The 26,431-nt window shown below is 48.3% G+C and overlaps 1 protein-coding gene across 2 annotated transcripts in view; it reads right to left on the bottom strand.

Moving 5' to 3' along the window:
* Positions 1 to 26,200, bottom strand: part of ANKRD11 (ankyrin repeat domain containing 11) — a 133,575-nt gene extending 107,375 nt beyond the window's left edge. The window contains exons 1-2 of one of the 2 annotated variants that reach the window (XM_050311249.1): positions 26,036 to 26,200; positions 2,083 to 2,162 (exon numbers count right to left, since the gene is read on the bottom strand). The gene's annotated coding sequence lies outside the window, so the exon portion shown is untranslated. Of the gene's footprint in view, positions 1 to 2,082; positions 2,163 to 20,661; positions 20,682 to 26,035 lie in introns of those variants that run through there. The other variant, XM_050311250.1, reaches the window with a different exon arrangement.
* Positions 26,201 to 26,431: the final 231 nt, after the last annotated feature.

The following is a 26,431-nucleotide window of genomic DNA, read 5'->3' as shown; positions in this document are numbered from 1 at the left end:
ACAATTCAATCCTGGCAGCCTGGATTGTAATTGCTTTTCCACTACAGGCCTCAGCTTTACACTCGTGCCCTTCTCAGGAGGTCAGAGCGCGGCTGCAGCTCGGAAAGCAATTCTGCTCCGTGCTCCTCATTCATCCTTTTAATCCCACACCTGCATATTCATTAGGAACTCCCTGAAACGCCACTGCCAAGGCCACCACTAAAGCTGCTGCCTGGAGAAAGCCTTGGCCCCTCTGCTTCCCTGTGAAGGTGTTAGGAACACACGGATCTCTCCAGCTGTTGGTGCTGGGGACCAGTTGAGTCACCAAACCCCAGGATGAGCCCAACGTGATGCAGCCGTTCCTGCTGCCAACAGGAAAAAGAAGGTATCACTGCCTGGAAAAGTGGCTGCCTCATCCCTGGAAGGCCAGGCTGGACGGGGCTTGGAGCAACCTGGCCTAGTGGAAGGTGTCCCTGCCCATGGCAGGGGATGGAATGAGATGGACTTTAAGGTCCTTCCAACCCAAACCCTTCTGTGGCTATGACGAACTTGGCTTGTTTTGAGCAAACCCTTCCAAACACGGTCACTCAAATACAACTGAATATTGGGTAAGTTTTTGTTATCCTGCTTTTAAAAGGATGCTTTGCTTTCAAAAAGCCAAACACCATTTACTTCAAAACTCAGAATTAAGCATCTTTGTCCCCAGCTAGAAAATAAAACAGGCAGCAACCACCAACCAGCCCGGTTTATCAGTGATGTCAGGGCTGAGCCAGGTTTTTCAGGGCCCTGCTGAGCTCCTAGGAAGGATGAAGGCACTCCTGTACACACTGGGAAAAGGGCTCACACCTGATACACTTTAATTACTTAACAGCCCAGGGAGAGTCACCGATGCCTGCTCTGCTTTGTTCCACTGTGAAAGGTTTCTCCTGCTATTAATATTCACCAGGGGAAGCTGAAATAACATCTTGTCTCCACCTGACTACCTTGCAATTATTATGGACACACTAAATACGATGATTTTTATTTCCCCCCCTCAAAATCCAAGACAAAAGGCAGCAAAGGGACTTCCAGCCTGCAAAGGGACCTGATAGGGCAGGGCTGGACTTCCACACAGAGCAACTCTCCTTCACCAACAGCCTTCCTCGTGATGACAACAACTTCAACACAAATAATCCCACTGCAGCAGGAACCCAGAGGTCAGCCAAGGACCAGAGCCCCAAGGCAGGAGCTGCACACTGGAGTTATACACTGGGAGCCTTCTCCATAGGATTCCCAGGCCTGCTGGGGGTGACCTTGAACCCCTCCATGACATGCACTGCCCAGATGAGCTCATACAGCTTTTAATCAGCTCCCAGCACATCAAACCACCAGCACTGCAGAAACACCAGCCATAACAACAACCCCAAAAAAACAGCCAGAACAACGCCCTGCCTCCAGCTCCATCCACACCACTGGGACTTCCAGGACAGCACCAGCCTCTACCATGAAACAGAGGCAAAAAAATCTCATTTTTCCCCTAAATTCCACTCTACAACAGCCTGTTATTTCTACATCTGCTAATGCTCTCAAAAAGTTGAATCCTAACACTGAATCAAACTGTAGTCTCAGCAGATTGGGAGGTTTCTCTGCCCAAAATGAAACGTAGGTGCCATCTGTTTCAATTAGATTAATCACAAAGAGACATAACATTGGGAAACTAATAGACTTTGGGTTTTTTCAAGACATTTTGAAAGCAAAGAGAAAGAAAGAGGACTATGATATTATTTAACACTCAGCATCACCAACAACCTGCACAGTCTGCCGGGTAAACTTGTGCTGGAACTGCCCACACAGGAAACTTCACTTTTATTTCACTGAAGTCAGGGAAAAACTTGGTATAATCAAAATTATCTAAAATTAAAAAGGCATCTCAGAACTACAGACAGCTCCTAAGATATTCCTGATTAGTACCTTTTATTATTCCATGGAATTTGCAATTTTTACCTTCAAATTTCAGAAAATAAAGACTTTTAAAAAAGGCAAAACCAAACACTCCAACAGGGACACGAGCTCTTATTAGGGAATAAACCAGAATATTTAGATAGAAATAAAGTCAATATTTACCGATTCCATAGTTGAAAGCTCTTCTTAGCAGGACATATATTAAAATCCAACAGAGGTGTGTCCCAAGAACGCTGTGTAATCTGAAAAACAGAGAATAGGTTCATTAGAAAATTAAACCAAGGGAGTTTTATTCACAACATGCATGCTGGATTGGAGTACATGAAGGTTACCAAGTACAAACACTTGGCTAATCCAGAAATAAACTCCCTGATAACAAGTCTGCACAAACAGAGGAACACAAGGAATAGTGGAAGCTCAGCCGAGCATCCACCACATTCCATAACTTTCTGATAATAGATTAAAAAAAAAAAAATCATTGTCTCAAGGTTTCTGTGACCATCTGTGTGGTTTCAGAACCATTTTATTTACAAAAAAAAAAAATATGTCAGCCCCCAAACTGTGAGCAGTTCATGAACCAAAGACAGGCAGGGCCAGTATGGGCTCCCACGCCAGGAATTCACCTTCCCAAACAACTCATGGAATTATCCACAACACAACCACTCTCTTTCCAAGCACACCTTTGCTCTGAATAGCAGTGAATCCACTACAAACCTCTAACTTTATTTTCCAACCAGCTGTCACTGTACTTTCAAGGATATTTTTCCAGCTACAAATTCCCAAAGTGAAATTTCCGACGCGAGGCAGGAACCAGCAGGAGCTCTCAGCACCCAAGGCGAAGGGGAATTACATTCATTAACTGGCACATGAAAGGGCTGGCAGATTCCAAGCCCAAATCCTGTACTCCTCATGTTCCCAGGACATAGAAGTCAGCCCAGGGTGCTCCATCCCAGCGGTCCCCCGGCTCTGCCCGTGTCCCACCACCACGTCTGCTCACAAATAAATTCCTCCCCAGGCAGAACAAGCCAGTCTGTTCCAGAGGAGATCCCCCAAGAGTCACAGTCATCCCCTGCAGAGGGGCTGACTTTGGGATAGCACAGCTTGGTGGGAACCTGCACAAGTCACCGGAGGAAGGAAAAGTCTGAACTACAAACAGCCTGTTGGGGGCTGGCAGTGTGGAAGAGCAGAGCTTGGACACAGCCATGTGTAAAACACTGCCTTATCCCAGAAAAACTTCTGCTACACTTCCCCAGAGAAACAGGTCAGGAAAGGAACTTTTTGCAAAGAAACAAGCTGTTGAGGCACTGCAGGTCCAAACTGCTAAAGCCCAACTCTGCCAGGAGAGCAGCAGTACCTGAGGCACTGGGAAGCACTGGGCCTTCTCCAGTCCAACTGCAGTTACTCTGCCCTGTACAAAGAGGTGAAAAGGGAGAACTCCAAGCTCCACATCCTGCTCATGCCAAATTCCCCAAAATCCCACATCCCATCCCATCTCTAGACACTGCAAACCACACCGAGGCACAGTGACCAACCCCTGCTCCAGCTGACAGTGGGAAAATCTGGATTTCTCCCAAATTACCCTTCCTTCTAATAGCAGAAGTGCTAAACCCCAATTTTTTACCCAAAAAACTCACATATATAAAGTTACAGGTGGACTAAAAAGTACAAAACATGTTCTCTTTAGCTTTTATTTGTTTGCTCCATTTCCAGCTGCCCCTTTCAAAGGGCTAAAGATTCCCCAACTCCAAGACCACTATAACTCTTTGGATCTCCACGTGCTGATGGTCTTCCTCCTCTCCCTCCTCTCATACTCACTGAGAACACTCAGCTTCTTGTGTTCTTTCCCCAAATGGTCCCACAGAATCATTTAGGCTGGAAAAGACCTCTGAGATCACTGAGTCCAACCTTTAACCCAACACCACCTTGTCAACCAGACCAAGGCACTGAGTGCTCTCACACCCGTGTTTTCACCATGGGGCTTCAACCACTGCTTTTAAACCTTGTTTTATCTATTATTCCTGTCCCAAATTCCACCTGCAAAACTTCCAGGTCCAGCCCCCTCACATCACGCTCTGGAGCCAGACACTTCTTTAAACAGCATCAGAGTTAGTTCCCCATAACGCTGTCACACTGGGACTGGCCTTGCAGAGCTGGTGACAATTTTATACTTTATTGCTGCTCATCTCCTTACAACTTCTGATTTAGCTGGATTTGGACATCTGCCTTCCAAGAATCACCCAGGAGAGACCCCAAGGCCAGCCAGGACAGATACACAGTGGAAGAGATCGGGAACCCCAGGAGAGCCTTGTTTGTTTTGGGAATCTTTCACTCCCCAACAGATGAGCAACACAGCTGCATCCAGGGCAGAGCTGCTTCCAGCTGAGCCAAGGGAAGTCTTTGGAAACTCAGTGAAAAGGAGCAGGCCAAAATAAACCCAAAACCCAGAGGAACACATACAGGCACACAGTCCTGACGCAAAGAAAGGAATCCTGTGGCAGGTAAACTTCTCCAGATGAGAAAAATGAAAGTTTTCTGACACTTTTCTTTGAGAAGAGCAGGAGATACATGGTTACCTCATGGATTTCTCCAAGGCCAGGGAGTCCTGGAGCACTGAGGGATCCCCTGATGGCAACTGCAGCCCTATCGAGCACAATAATACTTGTACAGCAACTTCTCCAGCAGGATTCCCCTTCTCATTAGTGCTGCTTTAAGGCAAGAAGTTGTTTTTGGATTCAAAGTCAGACATGCATCAATTCAGATTTTCTGGTGATCCAGAACTAAGCAGCGTAACATAATTTCAGGATGAGATTTAGATTCTAGTTGAGACTAACTTCTGAATGGAAAAAATCTCCAGGGACTAGGAGAGCCTTTTTCCACAGCACTCATCTGCTTCCCTCACAATAATTCCATCAAGAGACAGAATTTCAATGAGGCATCTCTCCGAGGGCTCCAGTGAAAATATACACAGGGGAGCACACGGGACACCACAGAGCTCCTGCACTCAGGTAAGCTCCATTTCCTTCAACACAGAATCAAGAGGGAACACGGACAACAAATTTGGAGGGAGGGGAAATTCAGAAGTGTTTTTTCAATGCACTCCATTCACATGTTCAGCAGAGCTTTGTGACTGCCTGACCAGACTGAGACAGCACAGCCACAGCTTTCACCTGCTGGAAAGGGGAAAAGAGTTGTTTCCAAGAAATCCCCATAAATTTGAGAAAAAGATCCAACTGCAGTGCCCTCCAGCCTATCAGCAGCTCCCAGCCCAGCCATCTCCAGGCACACACACAAACTGTCATTTTCCACAGCCACTCTCCCCCTTTACAGAGAGATTCCCAGCAATGGAGTGAGCTCCAGGAGCTGCCTTTCACTACAGTTTCCAAATAATTCCCCAGCAATCACATCCCAACTATGCTCAAACAGCACCAATTACTCAAAGGACAAGTCAAAGCACAGAGAAAATTCCACTTCCTCAAAAAAACCTTTCAGTGTTTGATTGTGACAAAATCATAGCATCAAATAAAATTTAATTTGATGGCTTTCAGAAAGAACTGAAGTAGGTGATATATTCTCAGTCTTAAAGTTCCTTTATTTCACCCTGAAAATAATAGGTATGCTGAGACCTACAGTTTTTAAGACTCCTGTCATCTGTGCCACTTGATGAAAAAATACAAAATAACCTGGTACTGTCCTCAAAAACACAGATCAAGACAATGGTGTGGGTGAAAAGCCCAAGGGTCAATTTCTCCCACTATAACAAGCAAAAAAGAAGGGAAAGATGAGATTCCTCTGTAACTAAATTGTTCTTTGAGTGTTTTAACTGAAAGTCTCACATGAACAACACAGACTGCAGGGAACTGGGGGTTGACAGAAGCCTAAATTCAGGAATGACTAAGCTGATTGGAGACCTCCAGTGAACTAAGAGAGGTCAGGATCTGTGATGACAAATCACAGAATCCCAGAATGGTTTTGGTTGGAAGGGTCTCAAAGCTCATCTCATTCCAGCTCCTGCCATAGGCAGGGACACCTCCAAGACCCATCCAGCTCCCAGGGATGGGGCAGCCACAGCTTCTCTGGGCAACCTGTGCCAGGGCCTCACCACAAGAAGTATTTTTAACATGCCCCACATATTCCCCAAAATCTGTGCAAAAAAAAAAAAAGGAAGTTAAACCCTTTTATACCATAAATGTTTGAATTTCATTAAGCTAAAAAACTAATTATCAGCAGAAGCTGAACATTTCATAGAGTTTATCCCTTGTAAGTACGCAAGACGCAGCTGAGCAGTGAACTCTGAATTGCTGGACATGCCAACTTCATTATTGGTTATCTGGTCTCTTCATACCAGATATTTAAAGTCTGCTACCACGAAGAATATCTCAGAATCACAAAACTTCTAGAACTACCTATTGTTTCTCCTGGAAAGATCCACAAAAGCAGTCTGAAAGGTACTTGGCAGGGTAAAAACCTGGGGCTCTCAAAAGAGCCCCAGCTCCAAATCCCTGCAGGAACTTAAGAGGATCTTGGCACGATGTGGCACAGGAGCCGAACAAGCCCCAACAGCTTCAACTGAACTAGACTGTTCAATTCTGTGCACACAGTAATGAGTGCTGGAAACACAGGAGCAGGTTCCCTCCTCTCCTCCTTCACTCTGACCACCCTTCTGTGGTTTCTTCAAGGAGTGGAAAGTCTTAAGTCAAAACAGAGCTGCTGGGATTGCTCTGAACAGCCTTGGGCTGCAGCTCAAGGCTGCACCAGTAACCACAGACAAGACCCAGGCTGAGGACGCTGTTTTCCATGATTTAGTCTGCTCAAGCTAAAAACAACTCCCCTTGTTTTAATAATGGTAAATGCCTTAAAGATTGAGCACTTTTATCCCAGAATCATTAAGGTTGGAAAACACATCCAAGACCTTCCAGTCCAACCTGTGCCCAATTCCCACCTTGTCACCCAGCCCAGCACTGGATGCCACATCCAGTCGTTCCTTGGAGACCTCCAGGGATGGGGACTCCACCACCTCCCTGGGCAGACCCTTCAAATCCCTGACAGCCCTCTCCATGAGGAAATTCTTCATGAAATCCATCAGCAAGTGGACAACGAAGTCTTAACTACACAAGCAGCACCTGCCTAACAAAAGCAGTAACTTCCATCAAGTGGCCTCTCTGTCATGAATGGAAATAAGAAAAAGGTTTAAACACCCAAAAATAGTTGTCCACCAACCCTTCAGCAGCCCAGGGAGCTACAGGCACCCCTGTCTGTCAGCTCCAATGCTCCAAAGAATCCTCCAGACCTTGCCATTTTTCATTTTCAGAGCTCCAGTATGAAATGTGATTCCCTAAGACTGCTAGGATCTTCCAGCCTGGCTGAATCTCTTCCAAAAGGATGCATCATCAGGCTCATTTCTTTATTACGTGACCTGCACGTGCAAAGCAAAGATGCTCTGTCTGGTTTTGGGAGAACACATCATTATTACTGGGACACAGGAAAATGAAGATCCACATTAACCCGTGAGAACATGCTCCCAAAAAACCCTCAGCACAGACCAGCAGCAGCAGATCTGCTCTCAAACCACCTGAACTGGTTCACCAGCCAGCCAGAAACTTCACCATCATCTACAGAACCCTCAAGCTGTTTATTTTAGTGTAGTGTAAGCTCTTAATTCCTAAGCCATTTGGAAAACACAGGATGCACAGTGGTATGGATATTCCAAGCAGAACTGATCCATGATCAGGTTTAGTTCACACGAAAATAAGAACAAAATGTGACCTCTGTATCCTGAATATTTGCTGAGCCCCACCTGAGAAGTAGTAAACATCCAACCCAATTATTTCAGTCAGACACAAAGACAGCATGAATAACAAAGCTTATGTACTGCAGCATACACAGACATGTAAAATTCAGGGCATAACAGCTGAAAACCAAATATTATCTAGGAAAAGACTTCCAGGTCCACACAGAAACCAATATACACTAAGTTCAAGTAAAAGGTAGGAGGCTCAGACAACAAATGCTCTTCCTGGGCATAAAACCAAGAAGGAATAAAGGAAAACTAGTGAGGAATAAAGCAAATAAAGTCAACAGCATGAGCAGTAAGATTCCCAGATGCTGACAATTAGAAAGGTTTATGGGAAAACTAAATTAATCAAGTATTAGAAAACATATATTCCATAGCTACAGAATATAAGTTTTCAGCAAAAACCTGCCTGGAGATTACTCAATTCCTGCCCACAGGTACTTGCAGAAGAATTGCTAGGATTCAGCCAGCAAACAAACAGAGGTGCCAGGTTGCCAGCTTCGGTTTGCCCAAAACCTGTCTGCACTTCAAATAACCCCAGTGACCCAGGGGAACTTCTCCCATTTGAGCTCTGAAAGATGCAAGATGAAGCATAAACCGACTTACCAAAGGGGACACTCAGAGGTGAGTTCTGAACACAGACACAAGTAGTGCCCATCTCTGAGAGCTAGAAAACCCCACCGTGCCCTTTAGCCAGGCTAGAAAATCCTGAAGCTCCAATTTGTCCTAATTAATCAGAGAATCATGGAATGGTTTGGGTTGGAAAGTACCTTAAAGCTCATCCAGTTCCACCCCCTGCCATGGGCAGGCACACCTTCCACTAGACCACATTGCTTCAAGCTCTGTCCAACCTGGCCCTGCACATTTCCAGGGATGGGGATTGAGCTCCAAGATGTTGGCCTTCACCAAGCCAATAAAGGCAAGAAGGATTTTGCTGGATTAGAGCCATAATTTAAAAGTGCGCTCATGGTTGCTGTCACAGTCCAGGTACCTCCTCCTTTCCATTCCTCCTAAATACAAGTCTGAGGTGGGACAAACACATCCTTCCTGTCTCCAGACTGAATTCCTTCCTGTGACTTCACCATAAAATTCCACTCGATTCCCTCTGTACGTTCTCCTAAGGGAAGGAGGAGGGTGAACAATACTACTGGGCTAGGATGAGCTCCTCTTTATTTAAAATATGAATCTGCATTTCTTCCTCCGTGCTCAATTTTAACACATTGAGAAAATACAGACCATTTTTCAGAAGAGAGACAAACACACCTGTCACCTTTGCAGGCCCAGAGATTTGCATCCGTGCAATTTGGTAGCAAATTGGATACAGGTTACTATTAATACCTGAACTATTTCCTTTCCTCTCTGAATGCTGATTGGTGAAAAGGATGCAAACATCCCATTTTATACACTAATTAGCCAAGGAAGAGTCAAGGAAGACACTGTTCAGCCTTCAAGAACAGACATAGCCTCCCTCAAAGAGGAAAAACACAGCAAACTTATCCACAGAGTGCATTCCAGTTGGATTCTGAGTAGTGGAATAAAACCACCCCAGCCAAGAAAAATGTGTGGCCACATCAACATTACAATCAGACACTTCAACAATTCAGACACAGGTTTTTTAGAATACACAGGTGTCAGTCAGAGCCCACACCCAGGTACATATAACAGTCAATTCCCTGCCACAATCCAGGACAATCCAGGAGGTCCCCAGAAAGCAACATGAAAAATGTAATTGTAGAATGTGTTCAAGCCTTCAGTTCCCAACTTACAAGTGCCTTACAACCACCTCAAATTACACAGCAAGGAAAGAGTTGAAAGGAAGCACCTCCTTGATTTCCACATGGCATCCCTCCCCTATTGTCTGGGGCCTGGTAAGCTGAGGTCAGAATTAAAAAGATTCCTTAAAATCCCACATACATTGAAAGCACCTAAAGCTTCAACTGATTTTTTTTTTCCCCTTCTATTCTATGCCCTGAACATGTTTAAGTAGCAGTTGTCATATTTAAAGAAGCTGCTCCCCTCCCACTTTCCATTCTCCTGAGAAGGAAGCACCCTGGCAGCACCAGGTCCAGGTGAAAAGGAGCTGCTGCTGCTTAGCTCAGGTACAGAAATCCTGTCTGGAAAAGGGTGTGAGGAGGCCACAGGCTACCTCAGCCACACGGGTTCAGAGAGCGTTGCTGAATAATAAAATAAGGAAACATAATAATAAAATAAGGAAGTAGAATGTGTCTGTGCCAGCAGATATGCCCCAGCCCTTCCGAGGGGCTCGAGGGATGTGGGTTCCCAAGGAGGGGGAGGGCTCTGGCCCTGCTCAGCAGCTGGATCCCAGCTTCTCCCTTGGGCCACTCCAGAGCTTGTCCATCAATCACATGAACCTGCCAGACCAGCACAAAACCTCCTTATCTTCCTCTTCCCACTGCTCTCCCGGCTCCGAAGGGGCCAGATTGGCCGTGCCCCCCGGCTGCAAGGGTGGGGGAGCCTCACCACCCCCAGCAGCACAGCCCCGCTCCGGCTGTGCCACAAAACCGCACCCCAGGAAAATCCACAAACACCCGGAGAAAGGGCACATCCCTCCCTTCCAACACAGGGCCGTCCAAACAAACAGCACAGAGGGTGGCAAGGAAAGCGCTCAGAGGACAAAAGGACAGAGTCAGGATTAAACCCAGTCCCTTGATCCCCGGCCAAATGGCCGACCCATAAGCCCACGCAACCTCCAGAGCCAATTTAAAATCCTGAGTGTGCTATACTTTAGGTTATAAAATCATATTTAGACACACATTTCAAGTGTTCTTTGCTCTGCTGGTGGCTAAAAACAATTCCTTTGTCATCAAATCTTGCTCCAGCACGCTGACGTGACGTTTTTAACTCAGGAAATAAGATAATTATGGTTCAAGGTAAACAACTACAACTGTGCATCATAAACAGTTTCTAATTTTAAGCCTGAGTCCCTCTAATGCCATCCATATTTTAAAGACAGTTTCCTTACAAATGGTTGAGGTTGTCTGAGCAGCTTGTGACTGAGTCTGTGCTGATGAGCAGCAGCAGCAGGTCCTGGGAAAACAGGGACTGGTGGAGCAGGTAAAAGTCCAACAGACACAGCAAGTGAGCTCCTGTGTCAACATCATGGAATGGGTTGGGTTGGAAGGGACCTCAAGGTTCATCTTGTTCCACTCCTTGCCATGCACACGGACACCTTCCACTAGACCAGGTTGCTCCAAGCCCTGTCCAACCTGGCCTTGGACACTTCCAGGGATGAGGCAGCCACAGCTTCCCTGGACAACCTGTGCCAGGGCCGCACCACCCTCCCAGGGAAGAATTTCCTTCTAATATCTAATCTGAATCTCCCCTTCTTTTAGTTTAAAGCCATTCCTCCATGTCCCTCCAGGGCCTTGTCCAAAGCCTCTCTCCAGCTCTCTCTGAGTCTCTTCAGGCACTGGCAGGGGCTCTAAGGTCTGCCCAGAACCTTCTCTTTTCCAGGCTGAACAAGCCCAGCTCTCTCAGCCTGTCAAGGTAAGCCAAACATCAAAGGAGGAAAATACACTCTGAATCTTAAATAGTTGGAGAGGCAAAAGCTGCGTCTCCTGCAACACACAGAAAACAAAGCGCTGGGACCGGAGAGCTCCACGCACTTACGCAACCCCTGCTGCAAGTCATTGTGGATCCCAGACCTCAAACGCCCCACTGTAGCTTCCCACTGGCACAAACAGCAGCAATTCAAGTTGTAACTCGCTGGAGAACATCAGCTACTGAGTTGTTCAACACCAGGCAGCAGACGCACCTCCAACCCACAACGCTGTGCCTGAACTGGCCCTGCTGCTCCCCTAAAACATTCCCCAAAGTTACCTGGAAACAAAGGCTGACAATAAACAGCGGCGTCACGGCTGAGCCTGCAGCCAGGAACACTGCAGCACGCCATGGGAACGTGTCTGGAGCTCCAGTGAGGATCGAGGGCACGAGCTGTCTGCTTCGGGATGAGTCATTGCACTCAGAGGTAGCAATAACTCCAGGACTGCTCTGAGGTGTTATCCTGGCAGGCTCTCATTCCTCCTCATCCCAGGAAAACGTGCTAAATTACAACCAAATGAACCCAAATCCAACTCAAATCCCAGTGTCCTTACACAGCTGTGCCAGAAGAGCCAGGAGTGGTCAGAACTATCCCAGCAGTGGGAACGCAGCCGCTCCTGCAGGAGACGGAACGACGAAGAGGAATCACGTGGTGGAGCCTGTGCAGCCTGGGAGAGCTCGCTCCTCCAAAACTTTTCCTCATTAAACAATTCCAAACCCCACCCCATTGCTTCTATTGTTGTCAGAGAGGGAATTCCAATCAGAACAATGATTTCCACAACATTTTGCTGCTAGAAGAAAAAAAACCAGTAACGTTGCACAGCAAAAATACAGTTTCCACAGTAGTTCATCCAGTACAAGTCTCCTTCCTAAAGGGAACAGATTAACGTGCCTCAAATCCACTGTGCAGCAGGGATGTATTTTTAGATCTAGCCATCCAAAGGCAGCGATGTGGTGGAAGCCTCCCAGGCTGGAGTTGGCCAAGGGAGGTTCATCTCTCTGCACCCTGGAGAGGGCAGCTCATTAAGAGGCTGCTCAGAGCAGAAGGAAACAATTCACCCACTCCCTGAAGAAATCCTTCTTCCCACGATAAAGGCAGCTCCTCTGAACTCTCCAGGGCCCCACAGCTCATCCTGATTTGCACCATTTTTTGGGAACAGCCATGTGTTAGAAGTGCTCTTCCTTCCCACATCTCCCCCACAATTAATGAGTCAAATTCAACGCTGTGTTCACGGCAGGACATGGGACGTAGAGTGGCTCAAAGTCAACCCAAGGGTTCACGAGAAAGGAGCAGAGTGAGAGTTTGGCTTTATAATGCTTTATCTGCAATTAACCCTCCTCTATGGTTTCTGATAAATTAAAGCATGAGCTGCCATCTGAACCCAAATGCAAGTAAGTGAACCCTAAAAATAGCATGGAATCATGGAATTATTTGGGTTGGAAGAACCTGAACCACATCATGCACCTCTGCCTTCATTCCCACACAATGTTCCTGTGATACTGGAAATACCAACTCAACATCAACTCCAAAAAATTGCTTTCTAATACTTTCTCATGCTATTCCATATTTTAACAACTCTCACATAAAATGCCTTCAGATTATAAAGCATTCTGTGAGGAACACTTGGTTTTCAGGTAGCTGAAGTTAAGCAAAACCAAAATGAAATGTAAATAAACCTATGAATTACAGAAAGTGTTTATTATTTTATAAATTGCCAGGAATTCTGACTGTCTCATCTTTAGTTTAGACCTTTAGAGTCCTATCTTCAGAGTTTAGAGATGGCATTGCCAGAATGCATCACCTACCCCCCTGTAGAGGTGAATTTCGGTATTCCAAACAGGTCACTGAGCAACACAAATGCTCAATTCTGAGCACTGATGGGATAACAGGTAGAAAAAAAGAGGAAAAATAAAAATAAGGGAGGAAAAAATGCAAAAAGTCAGTCAAGACCCAAAAGTCCTGAGTAGAGCCTAGCCATTTTTCAGACTTCTATTAAAATCAGACTGACTTTTGTGAAGCACATTTGCTCCTTGTGAATAGCAAGAGAGCACCAACACCACACAGTGAAAGACACACAGAGAGGGCCCAGAGGTGAACAAGTTTCCTCCATATCCACAGCAGACACAGAACTGAGCTTATACACCTCAAAACCAGCTCATTTCTAATACAGTGTTCACAGAAGGCAAAACTACTCAAATCTGGTGTGTAAGTCTAAGGAAAATCAAGCTTTGCTTCAGCCCTGCCTCCCCTCCCAAACCCTTCCTCCTTCAAACACCCTAAATAGGATGTTACACTACTTGTTTATACGCCATTACAGAAAGACATGCTGGGTTTCTTCATCCTGCATTACAGAACAAAATGTTACCCAATTCCTTCTGTAAAGCACCAAGAAATAACTGTGAGACCATATGCATGGGGAAGTATCCACGTGCTGGGGTAATCCAGCCTTACGTAACCGGCCATGGGCATCTGACCACGACCAGCAGCAAAGAAAGGGCCAAAAACCAATCTACAACCCAGCTAAAAATTCATTTTGAGGGTTCTCATTCAGGAGACAAATGAAATTCATGCCTCTATACAATTTGAGGTTTCTGCCATGAGAATACACAGAGCAGAGAATCCTGGGTGGTTGGTTTTCTCTCCTTGAGCTCATCGCCAAAGCAAAAGTGAATCATTTGTTAATTGGTGAGTTCAGTTTGAACCAATGCCACTGAGATTCTTATCTCGGTAGCTGGAAGGCAGCTCCTTCCAAGGATTCAACAAGTCACTGGACATGGACAAAGGCAGAGATCATTCTCAGTGCATCCTAAATGTCAGGAATCTGAGCACTGATAATCCTGGAAATCACAGAATCATTTTGGTTGGAAAAGACTCCAAGATCAAGTCCAGCCATCCCCCAGCACTGCCAAGGCCACCACTAACCCACTGCCCTGGACCTGTGGCCACACTGTGGCGAGTACACACCAGGTGCCACTGGTCTTCTGGGCCACATCGATGGGACAGTCACCAGGAACACAGCATCTCTGCCAGATGTGCCACTGCTGCCCTTGCAGGGACGCATCTCCTGCCCTGGGATCCCTCTGGAATTAAGGCCAGGCCAGTGGCTGCTGCTGCTCCACAACCGCCGCTGCCATCAGAGACCCAGGGTAGAAGGAGTCATCACCGTGGTGCAGCGATTCCGGAGATGTCTCATCACTTGGCCGCGGCTGGGAAGGAGGTGGAGACAGCAGGAAGGTCCCCCCTGAGCCTCCTTTTCACCAGGCTGAGCCCCCACAGCTCCCCTCAGGCGCTCCTGGTGCCTCAGACCCTTCCCCAGCTCCGTTCCCTTCTCTGGACAAGTTGTGTGGGCTCAGCTCAGAACAGCAGCCTTGGACAAGGCAGTCAAAAACAGAAGGTGAAAAACAGACCCAAAATCCACAGACAACAAGTGTAATAAAATCCATCTTCACCCCCTTTCCACCTGCTGGCAGCCAAAAGCAAACGCAAAAGCACAGACACATTACTATGAAAAGCAAGTCAACTTCTTGCACAAGGATAAGGATAACAAATGTTTCACTGCTCTGTTTCAAACGTTTCAGATCTTAAACTGAGCCAAGGAAAGAGCGTTACTAGTTAAGCTATTCCAGCAAATGAAATGAAAATTGAAAATCAAGTCTAACCGGCATTAAATTTAAATATATCTCAATTCCACAATCACAGGACATAGTTGTTATGACAAAACTTCTGCAGAAGGAAAAAGCACCCTTGATAAGTCTGGATATTAAGCTGAGGTACCACAGGCATCTCACGGTTTATCTAAATAAAGTGTCTCCTGCAAACAGCCCTGGTTCCTCCCGTGGAAGCTGCAGCATGATTAACAGAGGTCCATTAGAGAGGCAATCCATAACCTGGCTCCTGTGAGGAGTCCCTGCCACATCCGTCTCCGTTTCCATGGCAACCAGGCAGGAAAATATAAAGCAAATTACAGTTAAATGAAAATTATTCTCCATGACAATATATGTTAATGCAGGAACATTTGTGAGGCCATTCCAGATAAAATGTTTACATTCACACATGTGTCTACAAAAATAAATAAAAGGCAGCTGGAGCAGCTAATGGGTCATCCAAAGAGAGGGATCAGTCTTTTTTTTCCCCCCAAGTTTTCATGTATTCAGAATAAAATTCTTCAAGATGAGAGAATGGGAAACAACCCACCCTACCCAACGTATGTGCCCATTTCCATTAAAAAAAATTCTTTAAGGAACAGCTTTTTTGAAGATCTAAAATGCACTTTTTTAATGTAGTGACCCTTTAATTTTCCTGGCTGCAAACAAAGGGCACATTTATACCTCCCCATCTCAGCAGAATATGGTTTAATGGAGGGGTTAAGTCTATAGAGATCTGACCAAAACTGGAATAGTGACTTATTTTAATCAGTTATAACTCACTGAAAACTGGGAAGTGTTTTATCCTTCAGAATTTGGAGCTGTGACTCCACAGCTAGGATAACTTTATACCCCTCCACAGGTCACTGAATGCTTTTAGAAAAGGCCACAATTAAGGCTGTACAAGGTGAACCTACTCTCCCACTGTCATCACTTCACCTGAACAGTCTTTTCTTAGGGAACATGTCTCAGTTTTTGAACATCTTTGGGAGCATGGGGGAAGTTAATTGGAATGAGGTTCATCAAGATGCAGTCACTTGGTTATTTTTTTTTAACTCCCTTGGCTCATACTCCAAAGAAAAGCCCAAAGAAAGAAAGGTTATAAACTGACTTACAGTCTCCGCCACTGAAGCGCCACGTTTTAAGAAGAGTTTAAAATACTGCCCTGGAAAACAGCCCCCCCTCAGCTGCCTTCCACTGCCGCCCTGCCAAGTTCCTTTCCCATGGAAATGCTCTGCCTGTTCCACAAGTAACACAGGTGCAGGTTTCTTAGGAAGCCCCAGAAAGAGCACAAGGCACTTTTTGAAGCTGTTTGGGAGAGCTGGGAGCACAGAGGAGGGCATTCACTGCGCTGGCACATCTGAGCCCGCTCCGTGCACGCTCCCACTGACCTCTGCATCTGCCTCCTGCCTCCGCCTACGGAACAATGCTTGGATCAGGAGGATCGTAACTTTTTATGACAGTGGGAAAACTGCAATCTTCTCCACGAGTTCACTCCACCCTGCACATAAAACTGCTCATAGGTTCAACCATAAAGCAAACTCCCTCCTTTGAAGTTCCACTCGGAGCCCTGTGCACGTTGTAAAGCTGAGCTGGAACAAGGCAGCGCATTAAGGTTTTTACATAACCAGCCTCGTGGAAAGCATCGCTCCCGAATCATCCCCAGCCACTGTTGACAAAAGCAAGTCAGGTCAGGGAGTATCTGGGTAACAAAACTCCTCACAGGTGAGCTCAGGTTACCCACAAACAGCAGAGTCACACACCACCCAATACATTCCAGCCGTGCTCCATTTTCCCCGAGGATCACTTGCTGCAGAGCCCACGGCAGCATTCCCATTATCACCCCAGCTCATTTAGTCACTGATCCATGGCTCCTTCCACCTTTCCCTCCATAGGATGTGGAGGATATCACCGAATAGGGTTGGAAGGGGCCTCTGGAGTCCAATCCCCCTGCCAAGGTAAGGTGACCTGGAGCAGGTGACACAGGAACATGTCCAGGTGGGTTTGGAACGTCTCCAAAGACTCCACACCCTCTGTTCCAGAGCTCTGCCACCCTCCACGGAACAGAAGTTCTTCTTCATCTTGAGGTGGAATTTCTTGTGGTTTAATTTATGTACCTCCATACAAGGCACAGAAAACAGCAACAAACATCAGACTAATAAACAGAACTAAACCCTGCCATTCAGAGCCCAGCAGCAGTTGCTAGGATCCTCTGCAAACCTCGCTAATTGCTGGGATTGGGTTTCCAGGGAAGCTCCTTGCTGCAGCGGTGGAGGGGCTGAATGTTGTTTTCACAAAAGAACTTGTAAAACCCCAGGCTGCACGTCTGCAACAGCCAGGATTTATATTCCAGGCACAAATCAGATTATGCTCCACACACTGCGCTCACAAGGCTCTGAGCAGGTGAATCCCACCAGGCTGAGAGGCCTTCCCGGACACCCAGGCTCCAGGGTCGGGTTCCCTGTGCTTCCTGATGGGCTCCACATCCCTTTGCAAGGAACTGCCTGACTGTGTCAAATGCCTCCACATCAGAGAAGTAATTTGCCCTGTAAACATAAGCAAATGCATGCTAACACGGAGTCAGATTCCCAAGAAAACCAGGCCTCCTGCAGCTTTCCTGCAGGGAAAAGGGCAGGAGATTCAGGGACACCAGGCTGCTGGGCAGCACTACTGGTAACCTCATGGAAGAGCCCCGTCGAACAAATACAGGATGAATCCATAACACAGGAGAGATTCCAAGAGCAGATCCAAGCAGGAACAGTAAGTGGTGAGGGAGATGCAGGAGAGGGAAGGAGCTGCTCCCTGTAAGCACACAGTACAGCATCCCAAATATCCCTGCCAGCAATACCTATGCCCACGGATCCTTCACCTCAACACAGCTTCGCTCCTTTCCCAAGCACTTCCCTGCCACCATGGAAAAACAAGGCCCAGCTCTCCAGGAGAGAAGATGCAGAATGATCTCAGAGAGAAGGAGAAAGGCAGGAACAGACGGGAGGGAACATCAAAAGGCAGACGGGCTAAAATTAGAGACAAGAATCCTGCATGAGGAGGACCAAGGCAAGTGCAGAACCTCCATCAGATGAGGCTCCTGGGAAGGGGGAGGGACGGCCAGGAGGGAGAGGAAATATCCTGGTGGGTGAAGCAGGGGAAGCTTACAGACAGAGCACACTGCAAAAGGAAATTAAATCCAGTGCTTAAGACTATAACCTCTAGCTCCCTAACCAAGGAGCACACTCAGCACACCAGGAAAGAGCCACAGAGTTGACTCCTTGTCTGATCCCTTCCCCCCTGGATGAAGGATAACTCAAAGGAATTCAGCTCTCACCACAGAACCAGTTTAACACCCCAGTGCCAGCACTGATCACAGGGGAAGGGAATTGAATTCGCTGCCGTCACCCACAACAGAGCAGCTGAGTAACACAGGCACCTCAGATCCCCGTCAGAGAGCCAGAAACCTTCTGGGCTGCTGGAAAAAGGGAAACAGCAAACAGCTCAGAGCCAGGGAGAGCCACCACACAGGACCCCGATGCGTGCCAGGACAGGCCACAGCAAGGAGGCAACCTGGAGAACAGAGAGCTCTTATCAGGGAGCCTAATTCTGAAAACCAGTATATTCCTTATGTCCTTCTGAGTTGGTGGGACAAGAAACCACCCGAACATTCAAGGAAAACAGGTTTTCATCTTCAAACCTATGCACTCAATCATTGGACTGCTCAAAAGGTGAAGTTCTACACACAAAATCCCCAGACTTGCTCGTTACAGCCCACAGTCCAGCTCAGATAAACGGATCTGCCTGTGCTGACCTGCAAGACGAAACCAAGGAGCCTGGGGTGGGCAGCAGCCAAACACCGTAACCAGAGCACCCTGGGGTATTTAAACCCCCAGAGCACAGCCAAGAGCATGATGTTTGTGTGTCCCCTCACTCACACATCCCTTCCCTGCATTACCTACACCTCTTCCCAGGTTTGCCATGGCTAATCCCATCCACCCATCCAAAGATATATGGATATATTAATAGGCAGGCTTACATCTCCAGTCCACCCCAGGCCTGACGCAATCGCAGGACGCCAGTCGGCGCAGCAAGAGCTGTGTTGTTGTTACGACAACGCTGACATTTCACAATCTGCAACAACCACCCTCCCGCAGAACGTGGAAAACACCAGTCCCGGAGTGTAAAGTCTATCCCAAAGATTACTCCTTCCCAAGGGATCCGGTCACTGCCACAGTCAGCAGGATCTCAGCCCTGCCACCTCCTCCCTGTAGCAGCTATCAGGAGACCATTCCCAACGGAGAACTTCTTGGAACTTTATCTTGGCTGCTCCTGGACCTCGCCAGCCTGCAGAAACCCAGCTACTTACCAGTCATTTGGAGCTCCTGGTACAACTTGTTTACACAGTGCAGGTCACAGGATCGGCTGGAAGGTGTAAGCAGGATATAGTTTTTATGGCTCTGAACTCCTGCCCAGATAAGCCGATAAGGCTGCGCTGGGGGCGGGGAGCACTTTCATGTGTGCGTGAGTCGAAAGGAAGAGGCACCATGAACTGCAGTCAAGCAGTTGGTGCTTAATAATGAAGCTTCCATTCACCTCTAAAGCTATTTAATGCCTTTTTTTCGCAGTTCCTAATTACACATCCCTTCATTTCACATCCAGATATTGAGGGCAGCACTGTATTTCCAAGCCCAGCTCTCCAGCCTCCGGCTGCAAAGCCTTCAGGGACACACTGCCTCCAGATCATGGTGAATTTTTTAGAGGGTAACATCTCCCTTCTCGACTCTCTGATTCTTCCCCGTGCCTGTGACACAGTTTTAGCAGCTTTATGCTGCTCTAAAGGTAAATTATGCTAGACCTTTTCTATCCTGCAAAGCTGTCAGTGTCTTAAAAATAAATTACAGAGCCAGTTTCCTCCAGCGTTTGCTTCCCCTCCCTCCCGTGACTTCCTTCACCCTGTAACCACCCTTTTGTGACACCCTGCACACACCCACATCCTCAGTGAGCACCTGGAGCCCATCACCCAAACAAGGACCACCTTAACATTGCTCTCAGAGCAAATCCAACACAGCACAAGAGGAAAGGAGATGCCTTCTCCCTGGAAAAGCATCGCTCCCCTCACACACAGCTGAGACAAAACTGCTTTTACACACAGTACAAAGTTTTCTACCCTTTCCATTCTCAAAGTCCATGAATTTCATTACATGGCATTTCAGTCACACACAAACCCAGCACCAGCACAGACACACTTGCACTTAACAGCAAAATAAATATTTTAGTGTTTCCACAAGATATCCAGTGTTGTAACCTTTGGTTTCCGAATCCAAACGCAACATACAATCAATATCCTGCTCCTGCCACTGCAGTAATTCACAGTGGAAGGTTTATTTTAAAAACACTCATCGACTAAGTTTGGTTTTCTTAGAGCAGGGGAAGAAAAGCTGCCTCCAGATTTGGAGAGGATAAATAATTCAATGCCTGAATGCCAAGGGCAGTGCTGCACACATCCATATGGCAGGGACAATGGAGACAGTAATATATGCTGCACATCACCGCCCTGACAGTGCCTTCAACCCTGACCTAGAAAAAAACATCACTTTCTCCCAGCTCCAGCAGCCAATTTCCTCCCCATCACCACCACCCGCCTCGCCGAGTTACCGTGGGGAAGTGTCTCCCAATCCCTCAGCCTGCCCAGGTTGCAATTCCAGCCTCTGCTCACAGCAGCTACACAGACACGAGCAGCACGACTTACTCACATGGTAAACTCCAGAAAAGAGAATTAACCCGAGGACAGAGGGGTTCAGGAGTGCTCTCTGACAGCTCACGCCTTCCCAGGACCAACACTGAGAGGAGCAGGAAAAACCAGGCCTGGTGAGACGCCGGCAGTGCCTGAAGGGAGGAGGAGCAGAGGGAGAGGGGAGGCTGTTCCTGTAGAGAGCCGGTACCCACCACCCACCTGAACCCCTGCACAGGGGGCTACTGAGACACAGGGCTCCCGTGCCATCCTCAAGGGACTCAGAAACACATGGATCATGCTGGATGGACATAGGACCACACAGATCCCGTTGGATGGACAGAGGACCCCAGAGATCATGTTGGACAGGTACAGGACCACAGAGATGATGTTGGATAGACACAAGACCATACAGATCTTGTTGGACTGACACAGGACCACCCAATCCCACTGGATAGACACAGGGCCACAAAGATCATGTTGGATGGACACTGGACCACATAGAAGAGGGAAGAGGCTACTCACCGGGGAAACCACCCCTCCACAACCCTCATGGCCATCTAGCCACACTCACTTCACACTCCCAAAATGAACCATACAGGTACCACCCTGCCCCACTGTCCTATTTTGGTGATTTGATAACTTCACTACATCTTACAACTCAAAGAAAACATTAGAATCAAGAGGAAGAATTATGGAGCCCAAAATACCTGATATAATTAACTGCACCTTCTAACATGATTATTTCCTTTCCTGACCCCAATTACTCCTTCAGTTTATTAAAGAGAACTCAAATACAGAGCAATGTTAACACCCCAAAGAGTCACATAAACAGGAAAAAAAAGTCTGAGGGCACCATTACAAACAGAGTTAATGGAACTCCATGATTGGAAATGGATCTTGAAAGCTGTCAGATCAAAGCAAGATCTTCCTCGTGTAAGGACTGCATTACCCTCAGAGCCACAGCGCTAATACCATCTATAAAAATAAGTGAAGAACAGCAGCGTTTCATCTGTCAAAAGGTGCGAGGCTTTTATGGGATTAGCCATTCCACATGCAGCATAAAAATTAGAGCAGATTTTTAAAAGCCCCCAGCTCAGCTGATGCAGACTCCACAGCCCAACATGCACCCGCTTCCTTCACACACACTCCAGGCCGAGCAGATTTTTCACTCCTATTAGCATTTAAGCTCCTTTTTACCTTTTTTTTTCAGCCCCTCGCAAAAGATTACAAATTGGCATCACCTATAAGCAGCCCCGGCTGAAGCAGCACCACTCAGACTCAGAGAAATTAATATTTTTAAATACCCAACACTCGCATGAGAAAATCCACCAGAAAACACCAGTTCTCACACGGGAAAGCTTGAAAATTGGAGCGGAATATGCTCAAAACCAGCCTCCAGAGCACGGACGCTGACAGCTTCCCACCCCCCTTACCAGCAGGATTCCAAAGGCAGCATTTTGCCCAGACTTTTAAGGTTGCACAAACCTGCTTAGGACGCTTGTGATTTCAAATAATTGCCTACACAAGCTTTCCCTTACCACTGCTGGGAGTATTTTTTATGGCCGTGCATCGGTGGCACACAAATTACGTAACACTTGGCTGAGAACCCTCCGAAAAAGCAGCTCCGTGCCGCTAATCCCTCACGCAGGAAGGAGGAAAATATTTAAAAGCTGCATACAAATCATTCCTGTGAGTGTCGTGCAGACTGGTTTAAATTAGATGGGGGTAAAAATATATGTGAGCTGATCACGAAACCCTGGAATCTTTGCTATGGAGACACCAGTTTCTCTCTGCAGCCTTTTACAACCGAAATGCAGGGAATTCTCCCCAGCGATGGAGGGAGCACACAGGCACCTTTACTAGAGCTCATCAAGGAAGTAAGAGGAGAATAACAACCCCCATGTAAATATTTTCCAGTATTATTTGCTTTGCTGTACTGAAAAGCAGCAGTACCTGCCACTACTTGCTCTGGGTCTACCACCATCAAATCTTAATACCCAGGAGGAATTTCAATCTGTAAGGCAACTGCTGAGCCTGAAATTCAGGTACAGGGCAGGAAGAGGGGAAGGAAGAGGGACAGACCTCCTAAGAAAGCCGTCACTCCATAATTTTACAAAATGTAATTAACCAGCTCCGGCCCTGCGTGTTTCCTTCCCTCAGAGAAGGATTTCTTCACCGAGTAATTAGTCTGTCCCAGTTAAGACTCGAGTCACCACACAACATATTTTCCCCAAAACAAAGCCACATGCACTATTTAAAAACAAAAAAAATACTGCCATTTCCTCACAGCTACTTCAATCTCTTCCTAGTTTTTGCCTTAGTCACTGCCTGGACTTAAAACTCAGTGAAACACCACTATGGGAGCCTCTAAAACCCCAGGTTTATTCCCACACTGGAGACACTTCATCATTCCAGAGCATTGCTTCCTTTTAATGCATAGAAAAGCAGGAGGTAAGGAAAAAAAACACTCTTAGTACTTCAAACACATGTCCAAAAGCCACAACATAAAGACAAAGAGGGCAGATTAAACGCTGTAAAGACACACTGGTCGGGAACCTTCCTTTGAAGTATCTGCAGGAAACACTGTCATCACGCAGCCATGTTACAATTACACAGTTAAAATAATCAGCACCAGTTGTAAGTAGCCCATCTGGTTCCCTGGAAAGGGAACACTGCTGGTACAGTATTGATTAACATGACGAGTCTCACTGACCCCAGAGAAATACATTTGTCTGCTCTGCTGAGCAGCGGAAGAACGCGGCACGACACCACGACACGCTTTGCTTTGTTCACGGGCATTTTGGGGGACTTAGTCCACTAAAACTTGAGCAGAAAATAAAAATAATCTTAGCAGGTTGACTACCACACATGAAGGAAGAAATTAAGACAAAGGGGTTTTGCCTTTTTTTAGTTTTCTTCCCCCATCCAAACCCAACCCAAACTGGACAATCTGCAGGTTTAAGTCTGAGAAAATGCCGTTGCAACATCATAAAAACAAAAAGCAGACCATTAAAAAAAAAAAATTTCAATTCACCCTGAGCCATGTTCTTTTATGAAATGGAGACACAGACAAGAGTTCATTTCTAAAAGCAGAAGCAGAACTGAACAGCAAAACCAATTGTGGAACACGAAATGCAACATCTCCAGTTTCCAGGCAGCCGCAGCAGCCGGCGCTGACATGGCCGGGGATTCTCAGCCACTATTTACAGCAGGAATAAGGCGAGCACAGTTGGGAACGAGGGCTCTCCGTGCTCCAGGCGCAGAGTGTTGTTCTCTGCACAGGCAGCTCGGTTTGCAGGAGTTTCACAAACCAGCCCTCGCTGTGACTCAGCCAAGCCCGGGGGTGCCGCAGGCCCCAGCTCGCCCGCCCAGGCTCACAGCAAGCCCTGCTCCAGGCTGGATGTGCCCCGGCAGGTCCGATACCTCCCGTGGGACTGACAAGTTCTCCTGGAAGCAGAGACTCGGAGCCTGGAAACCGCTGAGCTCCACAAACCCAACACACCTGGGGCAGCAAAGACACGGCCTTGGGGACAGACCCTGACCAGCTCACCCAGAGCCCCAGCGGGCAGAGACCACCCCTGAGCCTGATCCTGCACTGCCAAGTGCTTCCCACGGAGAGAAAACAGGTCACACAGCAGCGGGGCGGTGTGTGGTGCCCTAAGGAAATGCCGTCCCAGAGTTTCCCCACCGAGGCACAGAACTCGGTGTAGGTCTCACTCCGCATCACCTTCCAACTCCTTCCACCACCCCACAACCATCTCAGACTGCTTCAACCCAGAATCTGCCAGGAAATCCAGCCTGTAAAAACGCCAACGTTTTCCCTTTATAAGCTAATCAAGCCAAATATTGAGTTCCTGGTAGGGCACACACAAAGAATGTGCTGGTGCCGTTTGGAAACATGTGAGAGTTAATCTCCTTTTCCCTCTCCTGGACTCCATGGAGTGGTTTTCCCCCACAGAAAAAGGAAATAACTGGAGTGGTTATATAAAAATGTTCCATTTTATGAACAAAACAAAAAAAGGAGAAATACACTGAACTCCAAGTTCCTTAAATTTATACAGATTTCAGGAAAACACAGAATCACTAGAACTGTTTTCACCTAAAAATCTTTGCCTAGAGAGGGATAAAAGTGGTGTATCCCCCGTTTCAGAAGCCATCTCAGAAGGGAATTTTGCTTCAAGAGCTGCCTGGAATTCGCTCTCTGCCTATAGAGCCGTGTCCCCAGCGGTGAGAGAGCACTTTGTGTACAAAACCAGGAGGGGGGAGGGACCCTTTCCTGCAACTGGATACCAAAACAGATCCCCAAGGCTGGGGGAGAAGCCAAGCCGTAAACACACGGCCCCTGTGCCTCAATGAAGAGCCCGTTTGGAGCCGCACACCCGGACAGCTGCTCCCTCTGGGAAAGGGCAGAGGGCACCGAGGGCTCGGCTCAGCGCAGCTCCCCCCGAGCGCATTTGCCTTTCTAAACATGAATCCATCCCTGGGCTGGGGGAGGCTCGTCCTGGGCTGCAGCTGTTTGGGGGTGGGAGCCTTTTTTTTTTTTTTTCCCTCTCTTCCTTTTTTCTAAGGGGCAAAGGTGTCGAGCGGCCCCTCCCCGGCACACAAAGGCCCCTCGGAGGAGAGAAACAGGGAGCGATTTAAAGATTAAACCGGGGACTAAACCAGACCGGCGGGGCTCGGAGCTCGGGCCCTGCGCAGCACGGGCAGGGCTAACGCCTACCCGGGATGATGAAATGGGAAACGGAAATTACCATTTCAGACAACTTTTGGTATTGTTCCTCCCAGCGCAACGCTCACCCCAAAATGCGCTTACCCCCCCCGGCCCCGCACCATTGCGAAAAAAATACCCCTCTCCCCAAAAAGAGGGGTGGGAGGGGGTGGCCAGGACGGCGGGCTCGACACGGCCCCCCGTGATCCTCCCACATCTCCCCACGAGCCTCCGCACCCCGAAACACCGCCCAGCCGCCGGCGTCTCCCTGCAGCCCCCAAATCAACCCCCGCCCACCCCTCTCCCCCAGCTTCCTGCAGCCCCCTCCCACCCCCTGCTCCCCACCCCGGGTCCCCCAACAATCGCCCAGCCGCCCAAAGAGCCGCTCACCTCCTTCGTCACCCCCCAAAAACGCACATCCTCTTCCCACCCTCGCTACGCCGCTTCCTCCCCTCGCCGCGACCCCGCGCCGGGTGCCCCCGACCGCCGCTACCGGTACACCCTCTGACCCGCTGCCGGTGCCCCCGGTGTCCCCACCTCGACCCCAATCCCCTCGCCCCTCTCCCCCCATTCCCGGCGCCCCCGCCCCGGCCGCGCAGTCCCCTCCGGAACCTCCCCGGTCCCTCGTCCCCGGTGCCCTCCAGTGCCCCCCGACTCGCTCCCCCGCCGCCCCTCCGGCGCTTACCGGCGCAGGGCGCTGAGCGGGCCGAGGGCAGCCGGGCGGCGAAGCGAGGCCCGCGGGTCGGGCGGCCCCGCCGCTCGGAGGGGCGCGGTGCGGTGCGGGGGCGGTTCGGGGGGTTCGGTCCCGCTCCGGCCCTAGCGCGGGGGGCGCGCGCCGTGGCGGCTCCGGGCCGCGCGCTCCATCCCCCGCGCGCCGCTGAGACGGCGCCGCTCATTGGCCCGATGAGACAACGCCGCCCATTGGAGGGCGCGGGGACGGGGGGGGGGAACTGCAACGGCCTCCACCCCCCGCGGCGCGCGGGGGCCGATGGGAGAGCGGCGCGCGCGACGTGTCCCCGCGGCGCCGCCGCCCATTGGCTGCGAGCGCCGGGCGGCACTTCCGGGGCGGGGCCACGGCAGA

This window comes from Myiozetetes cayanensis, unplaced genomic scaffold (assembly GCF_022539395.1).
Source record: "Myiozetetes cayanensis isolate MyiCay16 unplaced genomic scaffold, myiCay2020 scf16, whole genome shotgun sequence".
NCBI lineage: Eukaryota > Metazoa > Chordata > Aves > Passeriformes > Tyrannidae > Myiozetetes > Myiozetetes cayanensis.
Note: the sequence above shows the minus strand (reverse complement) of the source record. Positions and strands in the feature narration are given on the sequence as shown.